The sequence below is a fragment of the Xyrauchen texanus genome, chromosome 19, assembly GCF_025860055.1.
Source record: "Xyrauchen texanus isolate HMW12.3.18 chromosome 19, RBS_HiC_50CHRs, whole genome shotgun sequence".
Lineage (NCBI taxonomy): Eukaryota > Metazoa > Chordata > Actinopteri > Cypriniformes > Catostomidae > Xyrauchen > Xyrauchen texanus.
Window position 1 is genome coordinate 4,535,248 of NC_068294.1, and position 19,699 is coordinate 4,554,946.

Genomic DNA, 19,699 nt, shown 5'->3' on the forward strand with positions numbered 1-19,699 from the left:
TCGTCTGTGAAAAAAGCGCCAATAACATCTGAATGCAGAGCAAATTAGAAACCTGTGTTGCAATCTTTTTTCTTCTGTTCATATTATAATCTTGTGTTTCTTTAAGCGCACATCTTCATGTCTAATCGGATTTCTTGACATATATCTCTATCAGCAATGACTCGACACAATGGTTATGATTTTTGCTATATTAATGCATCGCTAATGCCACTACTACTACTATTGCTACTATAGCCTGGAAATGAATAGTTGCATTGTTATTTATCAAATCTGCACACTGAATGTTTTGCTTTGGACAGGCATTCATAATTGCAGTATGTTGTTTGTCTTGGCATTCCTGATCAAGACTTCTAACTCATAAATGTTTTTCACAGCTTAACAGGAAAATGCTTGGATATGAAAAAGAAGGATCAATCAGAGAGTGACAGGTCAGCAAAGGAAGAGAGTTTAGCAAAAAATGTCAAACAGCAAAAGAGACGAAAGGTTCAGTCAAAAACATCAAGATCTAAACCATGTAAAAGAAAGCGTGTGACACGTTCTAGTTCCTTGGCTACCAGTGGAACCAAAGAATCCGCTTCATCTGTTGAAAATAACACCGGACAATCCTCTTCATCTGATGAACATGAGAACGCCGAATCCTCTTCACCTGATAATTGTAATGTGAAGGTTATGATGCTGAAGAAGAAAACAGATGGCGGCAGACTATACAACAATAAGTACTTCTGCTTGTTCTGCTCTAAATCATTCAGTAAAATGGCACGCCATTTGGAATCAAAGCACAAAGTCAGAGGTGGCAAGAGCCGTTGCATTTCCGAAAGGGTCTAAAGAGCGAAGATTACAGCTGAGTTTATTGAGAAATAAAGGGAACCGTTGTCATAATACTCAGTTGATTAAAGAAGGAAAAGGACTGGTGATACCCCGACAGCAATCCATTGCACCAGAAACAGCAAGTGATTACTTGTAATGAGTAAACTGTGAGGTCTACCTGAAGAGGAGATCATTATGGAGGCACATGCAGAGATGCCATCTAAGCAAAAAAGTCAAATGAATGAAGCCAGGAAAAAACTCGAGTTCAGGCCCTCTACTCGTATACTGAACCAGGTCCAGAGAGTGTGAATGCACGATTTTGGAAAATGGTGCTTGAAATGCATGAGGATAAGATAACACATGTTGTCCGCAAAGAGAAAATCATATTAAAATTAGGGCAACCTCTCTTTAATAAGCATGGCCATGATGTCACAAAACGTGAATATATCAGACAAAAGATGCGTGAGACAGGGCGACTAGTTCTCCAAGGAAAACAGACTGGCAAGTTGAAGGAGGTGTCAGATTTCTTTGTACCGGCTAATTTTCCTCATGTGACTGAAGCAGTTCACAGTGTGTCTGGCTTGAATGAGGAAACAAACACATACAAAGCACCATCTTTAGCACTAAAGTTAGGGCACAACCTCAAGAAATTGGCCAACATTATTGAATGAGATGCAATGATATCAGGTGATAAGAATGCTCTTAACAATGTGCAGGCCTTCAAACAAATCTGTGACACTAAATGGAGTGTCATCCCAGGCCCTCCGAAATTTGAGTGAGGCAAAATGGAACTCTCTGCAACTTCTTCCCTTTGCTGAAGATGTGAAAAAAATGCACCAGTATCTTGGCAGACAGAGTAAGGTGTACCAAACAAAACTTGAAGAGGAACCAAGTAACTGGGCAGAAAATGTCACTTTGTCAGGTAATACTTTTTAATCGTAGAAGAGAAGGAGAAGTATCCAAGATGTCCCTTAATGCTTTTACATTGAGGGATATCTCGTCAACTCATCCAGATGTAGAGCTTGCTTTGTGAGACCTTGAGAAGAAACTTTGTAAGCACTTCCAAAGAATTGAGATAAGAGGGTAACGAGGACAAAAGGTCCCCATTCTTCTCACACCTGATATGCTGACATCGATGGTTACTTGTCTAGACTCGCTGTAACTGTGAAGTGCCTGATGAGAATGTGTTCATGTTTGGAAGACCACAAGCACTCAGTCACTTCAGAATTATGGTTTAATGTAGCTGTTTAAAAAATACAAATTAAGATATTTTTGATGAAATATGAGAGGTTTCTGAACCATCCATATGCAACAACGTCATTGCAACTTTCAAGGCCCGGAAATGTAGTAAAGACATTGTTAAAATAGTCCATGTGACTCCTGTGGTTCAACCTTAATGTTATGAAGCTACGAGAATACTTTTTGTGCACAAACAACAAACAAAAATAACAAATTTATTCAACCATTTGTTCTCTTCCACGTCATTCTCCTACTTTGTTGACATAGTGTAAACAGTGCAGCGCTTCCGGGTTCTATGTCAGAGCACAGGCTCACCATTGGCTGACGCTGTTCATGTGAGCACCACGACACATGCTTGTGATGCTGACACAGGAGCGTTCTGATGTAGAATTGTCACGTTGTGAGTCTGGCCAATCGCAAATAAGCGAAGGGGAAGGGAGCTGTCAAGCTGGACACTTTTGTGTATCCCATCAAGTGCTGTCAGACATGGCAGATCACGTGATGTTTGCTTTTTTATTGCAGACAAAGAAGAATTCAGATAGACAGATACTTGAATTTTACATAAAATAACCAGAAACATTAATCATTTGTAATCAAAAGTGTGGACTCGATTTCATGGGCGGGTTCATTTAATTAGGACACCCGATTGGTCTGCGCAGCACTGCATGAAGTCCTATTTTTTCCTTCATGTGCTCTGTTTAGTGTCTGGACCCCACCCCCCTCGTTTGCCTTGTTATCTGTTAATTTGCCCCCTTTATATTCAACTTGTGTCCCTTGTCTTGGATTCTTCCTGGATGAGGCAAAAGCCACTGAGTGGAAATGGGTCCATGGTGTTTGGGCCCATCATCGCTGCTTGCAGCTATATTTATAGATTAGTTATCAATAGCCTACCTCCAAAACCAATCACAGACAAAGGAGTGACTGACTTAGGAGACTGTAGATGTATTAAACAAACATTGGAATGTTTGTATGATGAATAAAGATTTAAAAATGATTGACTACTTTTACTTATGCTATTATTGAACTGAAGAAAAAAAACACATGGTGGTGACACTTTTAAGATTGCTTGATTTGATTGTTTTTATTTTAAGACTGGTTTATAGTATATAACAATTTAAATATTATTGTCTCAGAATTGGGGAAAGAGAAATTAGTAAAAATGTGAAACTGACACATAATAATAAAAAAGGTGTTAAGACCAAATTTTATTTAGTAACTTAAGTATGAAAAGCAAACCTTTAAATGTGAAAATGTCACATTCATGTGCCTGTTGTATGTTCTGCCTGGTCCAGTTTATTGGATCCATCGTATCAACATAATATTTTGCCTTGATGTTTATGTTACACTGTTTATGATCATTTTTCCCTTTATTCTGGAAATGGTGTTTTGTAAAATTCCAGAAGGATTATAACCTCTTATAGTTTTTTATGTGGTTTCATATTTCTAAGCTAGAGAAAATAAAGGAAATATGAAAAGCTCATCCAGGCACTTGTTTCCTTAGATTACTGGGGGTTTGTTAACAAACACATAATTGACACAGAATTACAGGGACATATCATGTGGTTGGGTTTTTTTTTGTTGTTGTTTCTTTTCCTCTTCTTTTTTATCTCTATTCATTTGGTCTATCGTTTTCTCTCCTATTGCTTTATTACTGGCAGGGCTGGACTGGGACAAAAAATCGGCCCGGGCATTTTGACTAGAGACCGGCCCACCAGGTATTTTTGGCAAAGCCATAAAGCATTTGAATGAAAACAAACGCTGTTCTGACAGCGATGTACACTGTCTTGTTGGTATATATGTATCAATCTAATAAACTTAAACCTACACCATCCTCCCTATTCTGGTATTCTAAACAGTAATTAGCGGAAAACAAAAGACTGCTTGGTTAAGTTAACCTCCTCCTGAACTGTCTATCTACAACACATGGTGGAAACCTGAAATTAAGACAGAGAAGACTAGAGGTGAGACATGATCATTAATGAATATTAAAATTAATAAATGACAGATTTAGTGGTATTTTCATAAACTATTTATTTACCACATCAACAAACAGCATGGCAGCACAAAATATTTTTTTTAACATGGCAGCCTTTAAAAAGTGAAAGGAGACAGAGAAAGAAAGGTGAGAAAGAATAACACTTAATTGACTTTTTGATGGCATTTTACACAGTACTGGTACAGTATTTAGAAAATGTTGGAAAATACTGACATCATATACAGTACTTCTTAAGAAATTATGATGGGACCCTGAAAAACAGGACACAAGTAAAAAGGACAGAGAAGGGTGAGAAAGAATGGCATTTGTTGGACTTGCTCATATGATCACACTACTTGTATCTTTATTCCACAAAAATAGCTGAATCATATACAGTAGTACTTACGTAGGAACTTAAAAAGTTGCATGGTCTAGAGAACCTCTTAAAGTATGATTAGACCCTGAAAAACAGGACAGAGAGGAACAACGATTAGATAAATAATAAAATCTATTAAGGACAGATTATGATTGAATTGTATCACCAAAGACTATTTACTCACTGCATCAATAAAAAGTCACCCACAACACTTCCACAGCAGCAACACTGAACATATCTTAACATATGGAATATGGAAACCTTTAAGAAGTGAAAGGACAGACAGTGAAGGGTGAGAAAGACTTGCACTTAATGGATTTTTTCAGACGATGACACTACTGGTATGTTTACTCTAGAGAAATGGTTGAATCATATTCTATATAGTGCTTACTTAAAATGAACCCACTTCAGGCTTCCAAAATTGACTGACAGTCTGAAACGAAACAATGACAGATTAAGGCTGTAAGAAAACTCTCATATTTATATTATCTAATATTTATTCTATCTACTGTCTTATGCATTAAAACCTATTAAAATGGACACATTCTAAGCATTTTCTGAGCACGTGACTTGTTTGAAGTGAAGATAGATACAAAACCTATTCATTTGACTGTACTTTTAGGCAATAACAATAAAGTTGAATTTAATCTTAACTGAAACATAATTAGGAATGTTTTGATAATTTTATTTCACCCCACCAGGTTACAAAAGCAGCTTTCTCAGCAGGTCACTCTTCTCAGCTACCCTGTCAATGACCATGTCGGAGTCCAATGACATGAGAATGTCCTTTTCAGTGGCCATCAGCATAAACATCTCAAACCTGTTTCCAGACAGGCTGCTTCGAGTCTGCTTTTAATGAATTTGAGTGTAGAGAATGTTCTTTCACAGGCAACCTGAGTGAGAGAGAGGGTCAGCAGGTACTTGTATGCCAGCCCAAGGAGACAGTAGGCATCAGACAGCATGTTGAACCGCCTGAGAATTTGATAGCAGCACAGTGGGCAATTTTTGCAAGAATCACAGCTTTTGGTCACAATTTCACTTTCTTCGTCCCATTCTTCAGATCTATCCTTTGCTGTTCTGGTCCTGTAGTCATCTACATGTGATGTCTTAAGCCTTTCCCACTGTCCAGCAAAACTTTTCAGTTCTGACTGAAGGTTATTTACTGTAGCCCTGCTGTCAAATTTCAGGAGGCATGTGCTGAGGTTTTGAAGTGCATTACTAGGAAGAGAAACTGTTCTGACCTGGCTAAACTTCCTGGGGTCCAACCATGCCAAATCCGCAACAAGAGGGCCATTTGTGAAAAATCGTCTGTGGATTGCTTCAATAACTGTGTCCAGGATGGTGTTGTGCACTTTCACCTCATATGTTTTCTCAGCATTGATTTGCAACTCATCTTTAGTCATCTCTCCGGCCATGCGTTTTCTCTTCTTGGCTCTCTTTTCAGGTAGTGCAGCCTCCACTTCCATGTCTGTGTTGTCCTCCCTCTCCTTGAGATTCTGATTTGTCTGTTTCACAAATGTGTCTGCAGCTGCCTTCACAGTTGGGAAGTCCCTGGCGATACTTTTGAGGCTATCTTGTGTGGCAGTCACCATATGATGGGCAGAGAGAATGTCCATCCCCGTTGACTGGAGGTACTTCGACAGAGGAGTTGTTTGCTCAAACACTCTAAGAAATATCTGTGCTGTTAAGACAGTTTTATGCTTCAAGAGACACTCTTTAAAGCCTTGTGCTTTGGCACGAACAGCTGGCTTTTCTTTTCCCTCTTTTCAATGGCTTCCAGCGTGAGCACTACATCAATGAAGAGGCCATCATCTGGTTTTCCAAAATGTCCAAAGATTTTTTGGAGGACATCATGCTTGGCCCACCACCGTGTCTCACCTATTGGACTGAGGCGTCTGTGTCTTGTCTCTTCTTGGGTTTGTTTCTCCCACAGATTAACCCTGTGATAGGACTCCTTGATGAACACAGCTATGTCATTAAGTAAATTAAAGAGTGATCCACTTTCAATGACACTTTGTGTTGTGTCAGCAAGCACAAGATTAAGTATGTGTGCATAGCACCACACATGCACATGAGTTGGAGACTGGGCAGTCATAAGTGCTGAAAAGCCTTTGTACTGGCCCTGCATATTTGAAGCACCATCTGTTGCATTCCCAATGCACATGGCCTTGTCCAGATTCAAATGCTCTAAAACTCCAGAAAGCAAGTTTACAAAGTACTGCCCCGTGGATGCTTCAGCACCTCACTATGGAGACAAGCCTCTCCTGCACAGCCTCAGTAACATACCTGATAATTACTGAACACTGATCATAACCTGTGATGTCTTGGGTTGTGTCCAGCTGAACAGAGAACATCCCAGCTCTCTGGACATCACTGGTGATGCTCTCTTGAATGAAATGGCCAATTGCATCAATCACTGAGTTGACAGTTGTTTTGGAGAGTAGGGTGACGAGAGACCCTCTACCTCTTGATCCACTGGACTGATGCAACTTCTTGCTTTTCTCAATGCAGTCATTCAAATGTTCTCTAAGGCACATATCATACTTGCCTAATAACACAATCAATTCCAGAAAGTTACCATGATCGATAGTGTTATCACCCAAAGTGTATGCAGCCTCATTCTCCACATGCCTATAGCTGAGTCCCTCTTCCCTAGTACTTTGACCACGTCCACTATACGCTCCAAAACTTGCCGTTTCTTTTTCACTTGTGCTCTGTGAGCTGACAACTGACTGCCAGCAAACAAGCTGCTGATGTTGCCTTTTGAGCACCTTAAGAAAAAAGCTTCAGCACAGGTCTGGTGTGTAGTGTTCTTTTCATGCTCCTCTGTGCGCAGATGTACATGTCGCCAGTCACTCATGCCTGTTATAAATGCGCTGGTGTCAGTCCGCCTTGTAAATGCCAGACACACAAAGCAGAACAATAAATGGCGTTCTTTGCAATAAGTAAGCCACTTCCTGCTGGTGCCATCTTTACGGCTGAACACCCTCATCACAACTGCATTGCTGGTGTTCTGCTGTGGGTGGTAATCTAAGAATGCCTGTAATATGGCGGGTTCAGGGCGAGCAAAGTAATCTATGCCCTGGCTCTCACTCTCCTGGTCTTCCAACTCTCTCTCTTGCTCAATCTCTTTCTCTTGCTCCATCTCTCTCTCCTGCTCTTGCATTTCTCTCTCCTGCTCTTGCATTTCTCTCTCCTGCTCTTGCATTTCTCTCTCCTGCTCCATCTCTCTCTCCTGCTCTTGCATTTCTCTCTCTCCTGCTCTTGCATTTCTCTCTCCTGCTCCATCTCTCTCTCCTCCTCTTGCATCTCTCTCTCCTGCTCCATCTCTCTCTCCTGCTCTTCTGTCTCCTCTGTCACAGACTTCTCCACTTGTGATGATGGATCAACCTGGTGTAACATGTAAGGACTGGCACAATTTGTTGAGATTTTGGGGAGTTCCTCAATAACAAGGTGACCAAAGACTACAATAATCAGTGATAAAATTGCCTAATTACTGTTTAATAATATCAAACATAAATGAAATATAATTATTATTATCAATATAACAATAATGTACCAAATGCAATATGTTTATTTTTAACCTTTAATTATTAAAGGTTACAAGTTGGGTGGCCCCATACCATACCATAGTTATAACATCAAGGTCCAAAAATATTTAAAATTGTTTGGAAAAACGCAGACACTAAATAATAACATGGCGGCACACAACAGTGCAGTAGTGGTCAGTTAACTATTTTTGTTAGCTCATCTAAAGTGAGGACTATTTATGCCTTGTAAAGCATTTACAAAGGAGATTTAAATGCTGTTAATAATTTATCTGTTCTGTATCACTGTGTTGTGTTTGTTTCATTTTTCTGTTTAGAAGATAACTGAGGCTTTAAATCTCCTTTATAAATGCTTTACAAGGCATGAGTAGTCCTCACTTTAGATGAGCTCACAAAAATAGTTAACTGACCACTACTAAATGCTTTATAACTACCTGAATTTACTCCATTTACTTACACTTTCTAAGTGATCTTATGAACCACTGACAACTCTTAAATAACTGGTTTGTAAATAATGCTATACTTCATTTAGAAATTATTAATTAATCATTAACAAAGTATGAAAATACAATTATTAAACACATTATAGATATGCTTATAAATCAAGAAAAAAGCATTTATAGCTGTATTTACAAACTGCATATTAATGTCTATAAATGCTTTTATAAATGATGAATTAACTGTTTACTCATGCTTACGTAATGATTAATAGCGTGCAGTTATTATAAAGTGTTACCAAAATATCTACCACTAGACCATTTAAGAAGTCAGACAAAACTTTCGGATCATCGATGGATGCATTTATTTACGGGTTGAGAGAGGCTGCACAGTTTGACCAGAGGGCAGCGAGCGACACCAGGCTGCCGGATGGTGTTGCTAAGACTTGCAATGTATAACTATTATCAGACCTGGCCTCGAGTCACGGCCCCGACTCTCCCGATTGCCACTCCGCCCTTGCTTAGTTATAATCATTTTCGTTCCACCTCGTCCCTCGTCTCGTCAACGAAAACTCGAAAACGTCTCGTCATGTTTTAGTCACCTTAGAGCCAGCCAGCCATTTTTAGCTAGTCATCGTCGCGTTATCGTCATTAAAAAAAGTGTGTCAACTTACCTCAAGTTCAGTTCTGCCACTTGGACCGGCAGCCTCGGGTCTCTCCTCCTCCTGCCTCCCCTTTCCCTCTTCAACCTGCTGCTGGCCTCCATCACTTGCTAATTTTACTGAAGTGGAAGCTCCACTATAGCCACCACCAAACAACTGTGATATTTTAGCACATTTGGCAGCATCTGCCTGAAGGGCTAGTTTCTTTTTTGCCCTAATTTTTTCGGCTCCTCCTTTACGTTTTTTTGTTCTCCATTTTTGTTCAGCAGCAATGATATGTGATTGCTGATCCGTTGAAGGGGGAGGGTGCATCTGACCTCCTCGGCTGTAATTGGTCCAGCCCAGAGTCGATCATGACCAATTGGCCAATCCACCACCTTTAATAGTTTATACCGTTGCAAAAAAAAAAAAAAAAACATCGGCCCACAAAAGAAGAAAAATCACCATCGGTATGCCCGATGTGCGAGTTTTATAGGCCGTTCAGACAAAAAAAAACAAACAAAAAAAAAAAATGTAAGTATGTAGGCTACCGGCCCACAAAGCACGTCGGCCCACCGGGCAAATGCCCGAAATGCCCGATGGCCAGTCCAGCCCTGATTACAGGTGACGACCTTGAGGTGATTGTGAGGAGCTTGATGGCTATAGCTCCAGTGGAGGGAAATGTAGACTAAAATGTTTTATGCTTATCAGTATTATTTATCATTATTAGTATTCATAATCATTTAGTAGCATTGTTGATCATTTGTATTACATTATTAAACTTATGTCTTAATGTTATGTTATATGCATGTCTAAAGCCAAGTTTAAGTCAAGGTTGAATATGTAAACTTTATATAGGTTGTATGTGTAGGCTTTTTATAGGTTGTATATGAGTTGCCTTATATATACAACCTCTTAAACAATGCCAAAAGTAGGGACGTTTAAAAGAGTCAGAAGCTTATCAGAAACTAATGCTAATGGCTCAAATGGGGTACCAGAGAGCACTTCTAACAACACAGGTAAACCCCATGAAGTGACACAGACAGGGTGAAAAGGTGTGCACTCTGTATGAAAGACAAGAGAATTTCTCACGATAGACACCCCAATCACACGCATGTGCTCAGCCGCTATACCTGCAACATATCTTTAAGCATTGCTGAGGAAACCCTGGCCCCAATCCTGTGAAAACTCCAGCACTGGATCAATAGGGCAGTGAACTGGATTTCCACTTTGCACTGAACACCAGGAGGTGAAAATATGGCACTTAAACATATATAGCCTTCTCATTAATGGGGCTCTGGCATTCAGAATGGTATCAACAGCAGGGATTAGAGGAGCCCATGGCTGCTGTTTGCTGGAACAAGGTTTGAGGAGTCAGGGTATTTATGAAGCTTTGAAATTTGCATCACCTGGCCTTTCCAAACGATGATTGTGAACAAGCCAGAGCCCTAACAAGCTAATTAAGGTCTGAGACCTTGGTAAACATCATCAGTGAGCTCAAATCTATTGGGGTGCCCAAACTTGTGTATGGTGCTCCTTGCCTTTTTTTTTCAATCTAAAATTGTACAAAACAAAAATAATACACTAATCTTGATAAAAGAAAAATTAAAAGAATGTTTCATCTTTAACTTTATGAGATCAGTTAATCTGCTACTCACTTAATTATTCACAGAAACAGAAATTTTGACCACTGTAGTTTGACAGAAAATTTAGAAAATATGAATGCTGTACAGCAATTAGAAAATTGCTCTGTTGCCATATACATTTACTCACTGAGAATTTTTAAAGATCATGGCATCAATTATATTTCATGACTTATATAAAAATAGTATACACCAAGGGAAGGGAAGTGAAGACCCAAATGCTGGATGGCAAGTTAAACTTTTATTCAAAATAAATCTAAATGCAAACAAAACAATCAATGGGAAAAAAAACAATAGTAACAAGAATAACCAAAACAAGTATTAAACATTAACTGATAACAGACTGACCGAGGAGAAACACAAGTCAACTGGAGACAGGAATACATGGAACATACAGACATGTGTTAAACACAAAGCAAAGATCAAAAACAAACAAAACCAAAACAGATGGACAGGAGATGGTAGTCCAGACAGGATCATGACAGGATAATGGATAGGTTGTTGGCAGCCACTGGGGAGGGGACTATATATATATATATATATATATATATATATATATATATATATATATATATATATATATATATATATAATGACCATCGTTATGTATGGAGGAAAAAGGGTAAGGCTTGCAAGCCGAACCCATTTTGCGACCGAGCTTTAACTTCCTGGCTGATGTCTTAATGTGTTGCTTCAATATATCCACATAATTTTCCTTCCTCATGATGTCATCTATTTTGTGAAGTGCACCAGTCCCTCCTGCAATAAATCACCCCCACAATATGATGCTGCATCCCCCATACTCACCCTTTTTCATTCAAACATAACGATGATCATTATGGACAAACATTTAAAATTTTGTTTCATTAGACCACAGGACATTCCTCCAAAAAGATCTTTGTCCCCATGTGCACTTGCAAACTGTAGTCTGGCTGTTTTATGGAAGTTTTGGAGCAGTGTCTTCTTCCTTGCTGAGCAGCCTTTTAGTTTATTTTGATATAGGACATGTTTTACTGTAGATATAGATACTTGTCTACCCACCAGATGTAGTGAGAATAAGATCAATTGTTATTGATCTGTCCTCCGAAGGAGGTTTCAGCTCCTAACTAAGGTCAACCTCCATTGTTCAATGACTTCATGGCACCAGGGTTGTTTTGGCTTCCCTCCATGCAATGCCTTTCACGGCGCATGCCTTTTTAACTAAATCAATTAACTGCCCCAGAGGAGCATTGTGACTTTGCCTTTACTCTACACATCTCTAGGATCTCCGCCAGCATGTGCAGAACCTGATCATGCCACCACCTGTACCAACCATGAGCCAAGGCAGTCTTGCAACCAGTTAACATGTGGTGCAGATATTCTCACGGGGTCTAACCGAAGGGACAACGCTCTTGTGTGCCATACCACCCTTTTCACTATCTCCGACATACACATATTACTGTCATATTTCTCCCCTTAGTGACTTTAAGAATTGAGGGAGAAGCTACCAACCGTTTACCTCAGAATTACATTACTGTGTGTGATTTTGTAGAGCAGATGGATAAATCCAATTAAATTCAAGATTAATATTCATTCAGTATTTATTATTACTATTATGAATTATTATGAATACTTTTGTAGCAGATGTTCGTATTTGGGTCAAAAGTAGGAAGCAGGATATGGCGATTCCAACTCAGGAATGTCTTATTAACAGAAAATAAACATGTTCACTTGAAGCGCAACGGTGAAGCTTAATTTCAAACACACAAACAGCTTCCCAGTCGGGATCTCTCTCTGCCTTTCAGTGGACTGGGCTATCTTTTATCTCCCCTGACTCTCACTGATCTGTTGTGAAATGTAATCATGACTCCTTGTTCACCTTTTGTCACTCACTCAACGTGTGCCGAATGTTATGTCAACAATAACCCAACTTTATGTTTTTTGAAACCCGACGAAATTTCACAACTCTCCAAATTAGCAGAGTGTATACACCAATGAGAGGCCAATGAGAAATTGGCAGACAGAATTTGCATGTCCCACCCCCGGAAATACGGGTATAAAGGGAAGCGGGCATCTGTCAGTCAGATTTTTTCTTCGGAGCCGAGCAGTTGTGCAGCAGCAAGCTGAAGTTCACTACTGTTCCTCTCACCTCTATAGGCATAGTACTGCTGTTCGATCTACGGTGTGTTACCAGCGGCTTTCTCCTTCTCTGCATGCCGTGCAGTCCACGCCCCTGGGCGCATAGACAGCAGTTCTGTCTGAAAGAGTGTATACTAGTATTTTCCCCTCTAAAAGAGTTTGTTTTCACTCACAAAAGCCCAATATACAGCAGGCGTTGAACGTCCTTTTCAGGATGCATCTTTTTAAAGATGCCCTTCTGCCTCTGTGTAGTTCCTGGATGCGGTCGATATTTCTCCAAAACTGTAGTCCCTCTAGTGCCCCTTGCACGGAGCTTGGATGCATGGCTTTCGCTATCCAACCCATCGCGTTGGCTGGCCAGGACCATCCAACTCGGCTACGCGATTCAATTCGCCAGGCTCCCGCCTCTTTTCAGCAGTATTCGCTCCACTTCGATGCGTGGCGAAAAAGGCAGCACTTTACGTGCAGAGATTACAACTCTCAAGGACACGATAGAGCCCGTCCCTCCAGCCGAGATGAAGAAGGGTTTCTTACATCCCTTACTTCATCGTACCCAAAAAATACGGTGGGTTGCGGCCAATCTTGGACTTGCGAGTTCTCAACCAGGCTTAACACAAACTCCCGTTCAAAATGCTCATGCAGAAACAGATTTTAACCTGCGTTCAGCATCAAGATAGGTTTGCGTCGGTAGACCTGTAGGATGCGTACTTCCACCTCTCCATCTTGCCTCGACACCGACCCTTCCTACTGTTCGCGTTTGATGGCCAGGCATGTCAGTACATGGTCCTCCCCTTCGGCCTGTACCTATCCCCTCATGTCTTCACGAAGGTCGCAAAGGCAGCCCTTGCCCCGCTACAGGAAGTGGGCATCCGCATACTCCACTATCTCGACGACTGTCTCATCCTAGCTCATTCACCAGAGTTACTATGCACTCACAGAGACCAGGTGCTCAGGCACCTCAGCCGCTTGGGGCTTCAGGTCAACCGAGAAAAGAGCAAACTCACCCCGGTTCAGAGTATCTCTTTTCTCTGCATGGAGTTAGACTCAGTCTCAATGTTAGCACGTCTCTCCAACGAGCGTGCGCAGTCAATGCTGGACTGCCTCACCACTTTCAGGTCAAGCACAACGGTCCCTTTAAAACCTTTCCAGAGGCTCCTGGGGCATATGGCATCCTCCGTGGTGGGCGCGCCACTGGAGTTGATGTATATGAGACTGCTTCAGCACTGGCTTGAGACTCGAGTCCCGAGACGAGCATGGCGCCACGGCACGCACTGGGTAACAATCACCCACGACTGCCGTCAAACATTCAAACTCTGGACAGACCTCTGCTTTTTATGGGCAGGAGTGTCCCTGCAGCAGGTGTCCCAATGCGTCCTGGTCACGACCGACGCCTCCAGATCGGGTTGGGGTGGCGTGTGCAATGGGCATGCAGCCGCGGGCCATTGGAAAGGGGCCCCGCTGCGCTGGCACGTCAACTGCTTAGAGTTGCTGACTGTTTTCTTTGCCCTGTGGAAGTTTCTCACGTTAGTTCGAGACAAACATATCCTAGTCAGGTCAGACAGCACCACCGCGGTAGCGTACAAAAATCGGCAAGGCGCCGTACGCTCCCGCCACATGTCGCGACTCGCCCGTCGTCTCCTCCTTTGGAGCCAGCCACGACTCAAGTCGCTGCACGCCACTCACATCCCGGCGACCTCAATGTGATAGCGGATGCGCTGGCCTATCACACCCAGGCAGTGGGTGTTCCAAAACCAATGTCTCTCGGAAATCCTTCAGGGTAAGAGACCTGTTGTTCCTTGTCTTGGACAGATGTTGATGTAAAACAAAGGCATTCACTACTGCAATGTCCACCAGATGGTAGAAGATTTTACGATACCACTTCCTGGTTTTCTTTAGGACACCACCCATAATCCTGTAAGAAAACAAAGCAGACTATGTAAATCATAATAGTAAATCAAAAACAACAGTTCCTGCACAGAACTTTGAAAGCTGGCATTTGTATATAAGCAGCATCATTGCAAAGTTTTTACTAACCTGTTGTACTCCTTCACCGCAGCTGGTACAGCCACATCCATAGAGGCCCAACTGCCATCATCTCTCTTTACTTTTCTTTACATGTGGTCACCCTGGAATGTACAGTGGAAGGTGGAGCATGTTAGTACATCCTATGTGTCTTTCCATTTAACGTACAGCAGGTCAACGTCTCTGACCACCGTATTGTCTCATGGGGGGGTGGGGGGCGTTCCTCGGCATATGATTTCCTATGGTTTTCGGGGCCCCAACACTATTTGGCCGCATTTTTTGGCCAAACACTATTTCCCAACACTATTTTTCAGAGAAGAGCACTAAAGTTTGTGGGGCTAGTGTAAAAGTTGTCAATGAACCCAGTCCCCAACAACTCTTCATCCACTAGCACCATGACAGACTCATAACTCAGACCATGTCCTTGCTGATCTGGTGACCTACCCTCATAAATGAAGAAGTTCCAGGTGTACGCACCCAAGAAATCAGCAAGAACTAAATGTTTATAAGCCCACTTTTTTGGTTTGCTTTTCATGTACTGCCACCATCCGTTCAACTATGGCTATGCATTGTGAGGGCTGGAAGTGCATTTTACACGACTCCCAGATTTGATTGTAGAGTGTTTTTTTTTAACAGGCTATCAAATGCTGTGTTTTCTTCATCTGCTTCTGGGTTGCTGAGATGCAGAGCTCGACTAAAACCTAAAAACTTTGTCTGAGACATTACTTGCTTAGTGAAAGGCAAATTATACAGACAAGCCACCATCCAGTATCTGGTTAAAGCTGGGAGCTTTACCAGCCCCATGTAAATCACCATTTAAATTATTAATTGTGAAGTATCTCCTTTGGTTCTCCTTTCCTTGATGTGTTTGGCCCTGTTGCCATTCGTGTGTTCCACAATTGTCTCCATCACAGGTGTGGACAAAAAAGCTTACACAACTGCAGAGGGCTGTATTATTCATTGGACAAATGTGGACCTGGTTCTCTAGCTGGCTCAAAGACTGGCTGAGGTGGTCTTGATCATCAATGTCATGCCACAGATCATCAGATGTACTGACAGTTGTAAGGGACAGGCTTCCTCTCCCTCCTCCTCGTCCTCTTCCTCTCCATCTCGGCCTTCGTCTGACATCTGCAGTATCTGATGTAGATTGAGGGATAGACTCCCAGATAGGCTCCCAGTCATTATTGGATGAATCGGATGACCTATTACAAAGCACAGGAGGAAAAAAAGCTCAATTAGTGAACATTTTTGATGCACATTTACACTTAGACCTATCTCAAATGTATGTGATAGAGAAATTGCAAAATATGCTTTCAGTGATGCTCATGTTTGCCCAATTTTTCTCTCCAAATATACATCACAGCGAACAGTTTGACCCAATAAAAAAGCTCCCTATGTGTTCGTAACAACCACATAACCCCAATTTTTTTTGCATCACTAATATTACACAAGTTACCAGTTTTAACTGCTAACAATATGCACATAATACTACAAGATGGAATCCAAAAGCTGACCTACCAATTCTATATGAAATAACATGTAGAAAAAGAACTAAAAAAATTTCAGCCGACTCCAAACCGTCAAATAGCATCTCTGATGCTGAGCTCCCCATGCTTTCATTGCTTTCCTCTTTTCTTCAATGAGTAGTATCCTCATCGCTATGCCTAGTAATCTAAATCTTCCTTTTTTGTGCAGCCATCATAAATGCAAAAAAGGATCAGATTGCGGATCCAACGGCCAAGATCTTCGTCGACAGTACGGCAGTAACTTGATATAACTGCACACCGTGCATAAAAGCGCAAACATAAACAAACACAGCCCACGGGTTTCCACTCCGAACCTTCACGAATCGGCATCAGGGATGTATACAACCCTCATATCTTTGTTTCCATCGTTTCATTAGCTTAAGTCAAAAATGATATAGCTTTTCATTGGCCGGCTTTATCTGGAGACAAACATGGATGACTCAAATGTTTACATCACTCAAGTCGATTGTGAGTGCCCTGTTTGGCTATTTTGAGTGGCTACCCAATCAAAACTGCACAGAACATTTTGAGGGAGGGCTCATGTTGTCTGTAAGACCCTCCCAAATATCATGTTTGGGTGTTTTGCTACTGAAACACTACACAGAGTACATGATTTCGCACAGAATCTGTTTTTTTTTCTTTTCTGTAGAGTGTGTGGAAAAATACCTACAAGATTAAATTTTAGGAAGACAAAAGTTGGAGATAAAAAATGACATTATGTTTAATACAGTGTGTTGTGCATTGTTACAGCAAGGATCAGTATTAAATTCCATTTTCAATCATTTTTGGAATCTGGTTTCCATGTGCAGTAAGAGTAGCTCCTCCCTCAGGCTATAGTGAGCGTTAAACATTGCCGACTGCTGACATTATTCTCAAAGCAGAGCTCAAGTTCTTACAAACTTATTATCGACCCAGATTAAACCAGGACCTGAATTTGTTTATTTTAATATTCTCTTTGTAATTTTTTTAAAATGTTGTCATTACTGTAGATCAGGGGTTTACAGAGTAAGAACATATATTAATTAGATAGAGCAAAACAAATACACTAAAAGAGTTCTATCACAATAGGTGGATCATTCCACAAAATTGGTGCCTTTTCCATTTTAAAAATGCAATTTTATATAGTACATTTGTCTTGAAGTGTAGGAATGTATTGCACTCTGCCATTTCAAAATGAAGGCATTTTAAAGGCATATTAAATAGCTATGCATTTAGAGTAACTTTTAAAGTTAATGCTAACAGGCTTGACAATTTAAAATTGTCCCTAGCTATTTATTTTTAAAGTCATTATTTAGTCTTTGCCTTAAAGACTTCAAATACTTTTAGAGCTATGTAAGAAATAGACAGACAGATTGACTGACCAAATAACATGGTTGTGCAAATAAAATATGTTGTAGTCTAAGCACAATTACTCAGTGAGATAAGTAATCATCTCAAGACCTTTCTTAGGACAGCTGGCAAGAGTCTTTAATGTTGGGCTTCACTGGGGATGCCTCTAAATTGCTTTGGGATTGTGTCTAATTAGTGATCAAGCTTTCAGACCACAGTGGCCAACAGTTCTGCATAAAGTGATATATGCAGAAGACACCTAAATCAAATCAGGTGTCTTCTGCATAAATAAATAAATAAATCCTTTATTGTAACTACTTCTAATCAAGATCAAAAGGGTAGCTGATGCATATATAATATATCCAATAACTTTTTCTTTTTTTTAGTCAAACTCACAATTTTAGGTTTAAAATGTATATGAATGTACAAAGGAAAGTGTATTTTTATAATTGAAAGATACTGTTACAGGAACAACCTGTTTGGCTCAATCATGTTCATGTGAAATGGACAAGAACCTTTTTGGGTGTTTGGCATCTAAAACAAGCCTCACAGTAACACAGAGATTACCCATATATAGGGTGGCCAGTTCTCTTGTTTTTCTCAGGACAGTCCTGTATTTAAGCACTTTTTCTAGTGTCCTGACTTAATTGGAAAAAAACGTGTTTTGCCCCGTATTTCCCCTCTCCTAAAATTTGTCTATCACCTATGTGGCTTTCTCAGTCACGTGAGTATTTAAATCAAAGGTAGTCAAGGATATGGCTTGTATCGCTAAGTCAGTAGCTCTCATTCAAATCCCTTTAGGAGGTCAGCTTGGTAGGCCTGCAGTACCAACATAGTGTGCATAGCAGAGCCAGTCTGACCCACGAAGCAAAACTGTATCTGCTTTGGATGAAGTGCAAATCCAGTGGTGACGCAACAGCTCGTTCGTCTTCCCATACACATGAAGCAGAGGATCAACTCCCTAAAATGTGTAGACTCCACGGTGGAGAGCAGTGAAACTTAATCGTTGGAGCACCACAGGGAAGTATAAAGCAATCACTCCCTGTTAAGATGTTCAGGTATCTACAACGAAGCAAAGATTCAGGCATGCAGAGTACAATAGATGTGAATCGCAACCCTGAAAAAGGACATTTGAGGTGGTGGTGCGTTCCCACTTTTATGCTTGTGTTGACACGTGCATGAAGGGCAGGACGTTAGGCGTAATACTGCTTAAAAACTGCATAAATAATTAGGCAAAAGAGTATACTTTAGACCATGCATGGTATGCAGCAGGGCCATACAGTCCATGTAAGCAAGGTAAGCAGTTTCCAGCTTTCCAGAGCATGTGAGTGGAGAGGGAATGGAGTGATTATAATTTCACCACTCCTACCACAATGTGCTATATTTCTTGTTTGGCCACATTAATGTGTGTGTGCTTCTACACTGACAAATCTCTGGTGCTGGCGGCTGTATTAGGTCCAAGATTTTAAACAGAGTGGATTATTTGAGATGAGGCAGTGTTTAAACTTGGTGTGATTCACAAGCTGATGGTTACAGGTGCTGATTCCAACAACAGACTACAGTGAGGGGAGAGCACAGAAGCAGTTCAAAACACAGATTAGCAAAGTCAAACAATTCTATTAGGCTACCGCGGATGTCTGTAAGGTTTACCATTGATTCGCACAGGATAAGCGATGTCTGTATAAATCACAGAGATGGGAGCGTTGACTGCATTTACACACTGCTGTCACATGTAACTGACCCATCAGAAAATGTATGGTATTTACCTGTGCTGATTAGAAGTAATTGACTTGAATATCTGGCAAAATACAACAGAACTGGTTACATTAGCAAGCCAGTAAGCACACAGTACACTCTTGAATAAAAAATATAGACAATCTCTTCACATTATGTAATTATATTTGTCCCTGTGGAAAATATGTTGCGAAACATGGGGCTCAACACAATTTTTCCCATTCACTCTGCATATTAGCTCAAATTAGCACTTGTGTCCAGTGGCTTGTCCAGACTTTTTTGACTGGGGTGGCCCATGTGGGGC

The 19,699-nt window shown here is 40.8% G+C and overlaps 1 long non-coding RNA gene across 1 annotated transcript; it reads right to left on the bottom strand.

Moving 5' to 3' along the window:
• Positions 1-4,169: 4,169 nt before the first annotated feature.
• On the bottom strand, positions 4,170-5,234 carry LOC127659386 (uncharacterized). The gene is made up of 4 exons (XR_007972531.1): positions 4,789-5,234; positions 4,582-4,658; positions 4,428-4,482; positions 4,170-4,293 (listed from the first exon to the last, which is right to left on the bottom strand). It is a non-coding gene; the product is annotated as an uncharacterized LOC127659386 (long non-coding RNA).
• Between the last annotated feature and the right edge of the window lie 14,465 nt (positions 5,235-19,699).